Raw genomic sequence first — 8,621 nt, 5'->3', positions numbered from 1 at the left:
GTCATCCTCAGTAATGACAACATATTCTTCAACGTAAGTTTCAACTTCTTCATCTTCAAAAGTAACCTATCTACTTTGCTAGATTTATCCACTATAGAAATTCTTTGTTGATCCCTTGGATGTAGTTTTGTAGCATCATGAATTATCATTTTTTGCTTCTTTGTCATATCTTCTTCTGACCCTTAGTAGAAACTGCTGATAACATTCATAATTGTTAAACACACATGGGCAACAAGAATAATCTGAAGGATAAATCATGAGAGTACAATTTTTATTAACAAGAGATATACATTTATAGTACATTATGTGACCATTGGGTTCCACATCCCAAGGTCTCTTGGACTACTTTGTCTATTCAGCTTCCACGCTAACCCATTTAGGATTAGGTGTCCAACATTCCCCCTCTTAATTTGAAGGGTTATGTATGAGTCCAAGAAGAGAGCTGTAATACAAAATGTGTAAAAATGCATGGCAGCATTAGGCTGAATGTGCTCTCTGAAATGTTGGCATAAAGGGTGGTGGTTTAAGGATGACCACCAACATTGGAACGCTTAGTGCAGTTCCCGGAGCTCTTCCAAAACTGGCAAGAAGCTGAAGTCTTCTGCTAGAGGAAGTGCTCCTATTGTTTTGAAGAGGGAAACCTTCAACCATGAAAGGGAGGTCTCACTTCGCATAAAAGGGAGAAATTCAACCTGAAAAGGGAAGTCTCAACCTGTGATGGTTTAAGGATGACCAACAACTCTGGAATGCTTAATGTAATTCCTGGAACTCTTCCAAAACTGGCAAGAAGCTGGAGTCTTCTGCTAGAGGAAGTGTCCTCAATTTTGTTCCTGGAATTCTTCCGAAACTGGCAAGAAGTTGAAGTCTTCTGCTAGAGGAAGTGTCCTAGATTACCAACTGAAGGCATGTTCATGAGCATCTTTGTTTCTAGCTAGAACTCTGAAACTGGTGTGGCAGGTTGTGGCTCAGGCTCGCTTGATGTGACTTTGAAACTTGTAGATGACCATCATTTCCCCCCTGTCAGATACAAGGTGAGATAATGGAGAAAACTCAACTGCAAGATTGTTCAATACTCTGGAACAAGTTCTGACATGCATTTGGAATATCTTCTTGGCTGTTGATGCCCATTGTTAAGAAGTGATCCATCGAAGATGAATCTTTGTTCTTGCAGGACGTTTGTTTCTGAAGCATCTGTGTGAAGAATGGGTGGTTTTATGACAGTGCTTACATGAATGAAGATCAAAACAGTGATCTTTCAAATGGCCAACTCGGTCACAGTGTTGGCATTTCACAATCTATTGTTGTTGCTATGGAAGAGGGGCAGAATCTGGAACAGCTGGGTGTGAACTGTCATGAATGAATCCAACACTCTGAAACTGAATGGGCTTGGTGTAGTCTGGAATATGAAAGGACAAGTCCTTGTCATATCCAAGACCAGTTTTGTGCTTGTTGTGGACAAGCTGTTCCCAAGGTCTGATGATGGGCTTGGGAAGTGAAGATTGAGTTTCTGCATCTACATGTACAACTGTTGCTTTATTGGGTACTAAATCTGAACCAGTTGTAACATTATTGACTTGCTTCTGATAGGTTGCAGTCTCACTATTCTGAACAGAAACATGTTTAGAATGACTCCTCTGTTTTAATTCTTCTTGCTGTAGCTGAGTTTCGAACTGCAAAAAATCAATTTTCTCTTGTGCATTTTGTAGATAGACCTGAATGTCTGTGAGAGAAACTTTGCTGACTTTTAATGTATCATGATTAGTAGACAATATCAAAGTTTTGAGGAACTCTAATACTTCACTGATTCTGGCCATTTTTTCTTCAATGTCAGATTTACACCTTAAAAAACTGATCACAACTACTACTCAATGCAAAAAAGTAATACCCACTCATAGTACACAGCAATATCCTTTATAAATGTGCAACAAATGAATCAAGGAAGCAAGGCAAAGAAGTGTTGTATTGATAAAGGAACCTGGAACAATCGCGAGTTTGCATAGTAATAAGGATAAGTTTGTTCCCGGAAATTCGTCCTCAACACACAACAGGCAACTATGACTGATCTGCAAATGTCTCTGAAACCAACTTTTCCTCTTTGGATAAGCTACAACCAACTCAACCTCTTGAAATAGGCTCCTCTTTGTCTAGAGTTGGCACCACTAACAAGTGCTACTCGACCCCTTTGAAATGATAAGTCTACTATTAATTCTGGAACATATGATCAGTGGCTCCTTGGCCTACTGTGAAATTCCTCTTGGAAAAGTTCCAAAATAGCTCTGAGTTTTTCTGAGTTTGATGGGATTTTTCAGTGAGGAGTTTAGTTAAACACTTTGATGACAGACAGTTGTAAGTATATTTATTGAGTTTTACTCCAAATTGAGATGCACAGTGAGAGTATAATGCCTCCAGAAACCTCTCAATCAGAAATATAATATATTCAATGATTTCACCATTAAATTAAATCACCGCTGAGCACATTACATCAGTCACTGGGAGTAATTTACTCACTAGAAACAACACAGAAGATAGTATCCATGCATCTCTACTGATTTCTAAACTTACAAATAAGAGTTTACAGTAAAAAATAAGAACCTGGAACTTGCTGCAGCCCTCTAATCATATCATTACTGTCCCCAAAGAAATGTAGTGGATATCTAGTATGTAAGCAGCAAGATATTCTTCAGTAATTTTAGCAAGTTCCCCACGTGACTTTCAGCCATACAAGTTCCCAACTATAATATTTATTAACCAGTTACAACCTCTAAAGGAGCACTAAATACACGCATAACAGCTAGGAAAACTCATGAGATTCAAGGTAAAATGCAGGGATTTGTCACAACTATCTTTTGTGCTGACTCGTTCCACTGAAGCAGAAACATTCCCTCTGTACCCACGCTCAGCAGGACAAGAAATGTGGTCCATATATCACTGATATCGACTTCCTTGTAGACAAATATTACGCCCAACAAGCAGAAAATGACCCACAGCCTCTATACGGTCATGGTGGTTGAGCCTTGCAAGCCCAGAACTCGACCATTGCAAGTGTACATGCCCAACATCAAATCTGGAAATGACTGTGGCAGTTTAATGTCTTCAGCAGCAGAATGCCCACGAACAGAATCATGGCAAGAATTGCACCGGATCAGGATTACTTTGTCTTCTAAAAATGTAAAGAATCTTGAAAAAGTTTGTGCTGATCTTGTGCGTGGTGCGAAAGATAAACGTCTGAAGGTTAAGGGACCTGTCAGAATGCCAACAAAGGTCCTTAATCATACAACTTGAAAGTCTCCTTGTGTAGAACGTATCAACACCTGGGATCGTTTTGAATTACGTGTCCACAAAAGAATCACTGATCATTTTGAATTACGTGTTCACTGCTGCTTCAGGTATCAAATTATCAAGTGGTAATTACAGGAATTGCCACAAGATCTGTGAGAGCCAGCTATAAGAGAAGGAATGGTTTCTATGTCGAGTAGTTTTGAGGCAGGGAACTGCATAGTGAGACCAACGGATGGAGTTCAACTCAATCTATTGCTGAAGATTCAACTACCCATATGTCACAATCCCTTGCACAGGCATGACCGCAAGGAGCAATATATTCAATGCTCCAGTAATGCATTCAACAATGTATTCGAACTATGATAGCATGGAACAAGAGTTCCACCAAGAATTCAGTAATTCTGTAATGATTCTAAGAAGAGGTCGAGATAAAAATATACCAAACAATGCCATTGGTGGAATTCCCCTCAACGCAAGAATTTAGGTAAGGATCCGATGTCTTCAATACATAACCGCCACAACGTGGACCTGTATAAGCGACCTCTTACAAAACTGCCACAACGTGGATCTGTTTGCAGGTGATTCGATACCATCTGGTAGGTGCATTGATAAATATGATGATTATGGTGCTAGCCAAAACGCAGGTTTGCAGAACAGACAGAAATGCGGAATTGGTTGAGAGAATGTTAAGCAGAGTAATGCCAACTCTTACAGGTGAGACTAGTAGAGAAACATCTAATTTCACAAAATTCAATACAGAGTAACACACAACGAATCAATGTCTGAGTGCGGGATTTTGAAAATTTCAAGAAGAGAAGCGGATGAATATCATTAAGCAGACTGGAGAAAGATTCGGCCGCTTTTTCTACCAATTTCTAGAGGGTGAATCAGAGAAATCACAACTAGAAAATAGCTGACAGGATTAGCTCTGAGTTAAATGTAACGCATAGGCTCGGGAGAAGGCAGATGGGTCAAGTTTCAAACATGACAACAAAGAGCATTTCAGCATGTGAAGAGAGGCAGGGAGACCATCAGCGTATCAATAGAGCCTTAGCATTTGAATTGTGCATATGACAGACCTGGTGATGCAGGATGATAGAAAACGCTTGAATTTACAGACCCGGGACGCCAATTTTTACTATTTATGGATTATGGGCAAAGGTGCAGGACTGACATGCACAGAACTGGCAGGTCTGCACACAGTAAAATGCTTTAAAACGCTTTATAAGGTGGCAATTCTGCTCAATTTTGATTAGGAGAAAGGCAGAACTGACATATATATAGAGACCACAAAACAAGTGGCTCAAATTGGAGCAGGACCAGCAATCGTGTTAAATTGGAAACTAGGGAAAAAATCCATGTGGGTCAGCTTATTTATGGTAGCTGATATTTTTATTGGATCCCTCTTGTCGAGAGGTATAGGATTGATCCAAAGATCATCCGATTCCGATAAGTATTTATGGAGATATGAATTTATTTTGTTTATGTAATTATTATCAAGCCGACCAGCTCTTGTGTAGGCTCTAGAAGCCCAACCGACGTGTCTATTCATCATATATGTTTTAGTATAAATAAGAGAGGATTTGGAGTCATTAGATACACTCTTTATGTGATCTCCTCTCCACGTCTTGGGTTTTTGGAGAAGGAGAAAACATTAAAGAGTACACTGGCCTAGTATGAAGACATAACACGGTGCCCTAGCCGCAGTGAATCTATACGCATAGCAATAATTCATATATGCAGTTCATACAATGCTCAGCACTGAGACCTTATACATGGATTACACGCATAGTATAATGCCCTAACCTAAGACGCAGTCATCTGCACTGCTGGAAGGCGTATACAGGTTTCGGATGGACCACACGCGCTGAATAATTCATATATGTAGTTCATACAATGCTCAGCACCTATACGGTGAGAACTTGTACGCTGGATAAGATACCACGCAGGGTAGCCACAGTATCCGCAGTGGAAACCTAATGCTGTAATAAACGCAGTTATATTGATGTCAATGGCACGCAGCAATGGAAATAGATATTACATGGAATATATTTATGCACAACGCAGGTGGAGTCACATGAGGGCACTCATAGAAATACATGCGCTCGGCTGTCATACAATATACCACGCAGTCATACCATGCAGATATACACACTGTATATATTCAACGCAGCCCAAGCATATATATATCGTAGGACAGTCATATATATACATACACGCAGGACAGTCGGATATACATATACGCAGGACAATCAGGCATATATATATCGCAGGACAGTCAGATATATACATACACGCAGGACAGTCAGATATACATATAAGCAGGACATATATATCTATATATATATACGCAGGCAATAATCCAACGCTGTTATGAATCAGTCAATAGAGATGTATGAATCCACTGGGATAGAAGAACCGCTATGTATGTAAAGGAAACCTATACATTGTTCATGGATCTCGATTGGAGGAAGAGTTGTCTATATAATTATGGAAGACCATACGCAGTCATGGAGACTTCTCAACGCTGTTCATGGAAACCTTATATGATGTAACACCTTACCATTGATGAAGTAGATCCAGGTGGTATTCCTGTAGCAATCTCAGCATAATGGTCAACAATGGTTAGGGTTTGAATCAGAAGGGATACGTTCTCTGCAGAACTATTATAGTATATAAGATCACTATGATTTCATAATATATCTTGGCATTCTCCCAATCAGATCTGTAAGGGTATGACTTATAATTGGTGATCAATAAATATATATGTATATGAGTATGATTAGTAATGGGACTATGAAGATAAACATGATCATGATAATGTAAAGGGGCAGCATAATTAGCAATGAGATTGCATGCTAATGTATGAGGCAGTGTGTTAATTTATGAGACAGCATGATGATGGATGAGGTTGCATGATGATGAAAACAGATGAGATGGTGCTCCACGGTAAGATGTAGCAAATGGATGAAATGGATAGGTGAAGCCGTCACCTTGGAGAATTAGTTGAAGCAGAATGTCTTCAACTGATCTCATTGTTATAGAAGATAATCTATGCTTAGATCTAAATAAGTCAAAGTGTTGACTTCTGTTGTAATTGTACTCTCTCTCTCTCTTTCTCTGCTGAACTTCGAAGATAAAAGAAGATTTGATCAAAGGGTTTCCTCACACATTGTGGGGTTTGTCCCTGGCTTGCGCCATATCTTGTGTCCTCTTGTCTTGGCTTGTCTTCTGCATATTATATTTATGTTCTATCTGCAGTTTATCGTAATGATGATGTGATTGCTAACTGTGAAAATTTAAATAAATTGCTCTAGCATAGAACATACCAAAAATTAACATGGTATCGGAGCTGAGGTGAAGACAAATGCCCAAGCAAGAGTGAAATAGCAATCACCGAAGACAGTTGGGACAAGACAGAAGGATCAATGGGTTCCTCATAATTCACCGAGGGTGAATTCAAAGCAAAGAATGTTATCAGAATGGCGCAGTGGAAGATTTTGATGGTCCATCTTAAGATCACTTCATTGGGAAGTTCGGATCTAAGGGTGGAAGGAAAGGCGGATGCCTTGTTGAAATAAGTTCGGCCGTTATGCGAAGGAGTGTCCGAATGGCAGAGACACATCTCTTGATGAAGATAACAATCATTCCTGGGACATCTTCAATGATCAAAAGAATGACTGGTAATGCAGGTCATCAAGGAAATGGTCGACTCTTCCACGAAAGCAAGGAACCCCAAAATCTCTTTCATGTACCTGATCGAACCTGATGTCCATCTCGGAAATGGAAGTCAAAGGTTACTGGGTGGCACTTATCGATGGAAAGGTACGTGTTTGAAAATAGATCTTTTAAAGATGTTTTTGAGTTCAGGGTTGTATCAAGTTGTAGGAAGTCCACTGGGGACCATGTCCATTGACTCAATTCTGGAGGTCTGTGAGTCAGATGATGACTAGGATGCCTGAATTCAAAAACAAGCATGAAGGTACAGGTCTGAAATGTACCGAAGGAAAATATTATAAGGGGACCATTCCCCTCATGCAGCAGGTTCACAGGTTTGGAACAACCCGAGGAGTTTGAGAATCATGATCAAGGAATCTCATGTATACAGGTGGAAGAAAGCCCTCTATGGCTTGAAGAAATACACCTCAGGCATAATATGAGAGGATTGATAGTTTTCTAATGCAGCTGAGATTCACTAGGAGTGAAACTGATCCAAACCATTACTCGAAGCTTGTGGATGATAAACCTCTCGTACCGGCACCTATGTCTGATAGGTGCAGACCCTCTCATTTATAGGAGACAGAGGGAGTTGGATTCTGAATGTGGGAAGATAAGATGCAAGCTTGTGACTGCCTCGAGGATCTTAACTTTCAGAAGTTATATGGTAATGATGTTAGACCAGATTTGGGAAATGACTCTGAGTTTCATAAACTCATTCGCGTTGATGTTCTTGGAGAACCTCTGTCCGGACATCTGTGTTGTAGTTAACATGGTGAGCTCATATTTGGTTGAGCCTCACTAGATTGGTGCCAAGAATCTTCTAAGTTATCTTCAGGGCACAATCTCTCATGAATTGAGATACACTGCTGGAAATATGAAACCACATGATTATTCGAATGATGAGTGGGCAGGAAGTATGGAGGATCACTAGAGCACTTCTCAGTGTTGTTTGGAATCTGCCTTGATATCCTGGATGAGCAGGAAGCAGAAGTCGGTGACTCTTAGCACCACCAAGGCAGAATACATTGTTGATAGTATGGCCTTCTGTGAGGCAGTCTGATTGTTGAAGCTCTTCAGTGAGCTATTTGTACACATGATGAATACCATTGTGAATATCTGTGACAACCAGAGATGGGATTCGATTATTGAGGAATCCCGTATTTGACAATTGCTCCAGCAGATAGACATCAATTACTGCCTTATCTGGGATATGGTAATTTGATGATCAAGGAGGCTCCATCACACTGAGATGATGTACAGGACAGAGCCCTAAGGAAAGATCAAATTTGTGATTTTCCCGAATGGCTTGGAGTTGTCGAGAGACGTTTGTAAAAGGGTCCTGCATGTTACATACATTGAGCTCTGGGAGATTTGGGGGGCTTGTAGTTCTAATGGAGCAACATACGACCACAAGGTGACTCACCCTCCCCTGGTGGTGCGCACTAGAACAAGATGATTCGCTCTCTTGTGGGACAAGATGATTCGCTCTCTTGTGTAGCAGGATGATTGGTTCTCCTGTGAGGCCTGGATTGATGTGTTCTCCATGGCGATTGTAGCAGGATTGATGTGTTCTCTTGTGAGGCCTGGATTGATGTGTTCTCCATGGCGATTGTAGCAGGATT

Source organism: Pinus tabuliformis, chromosome 6, assembly GCF_031772625.1.
Source record: "Pinus tabuliformis cultivar Carrire ecotype Pingquan chromosome 6, CPIR1, whole genome shotgun sequence".
Lineage (NCBI taxonomy): Eukaryota > Viridiplantae > Streptophyta > Pinopsida > Pinales > Pinaceae > Pinus > Pinus tabuliformis.
Note: the sequence above shows the minus strand (reverse complement) of the source record.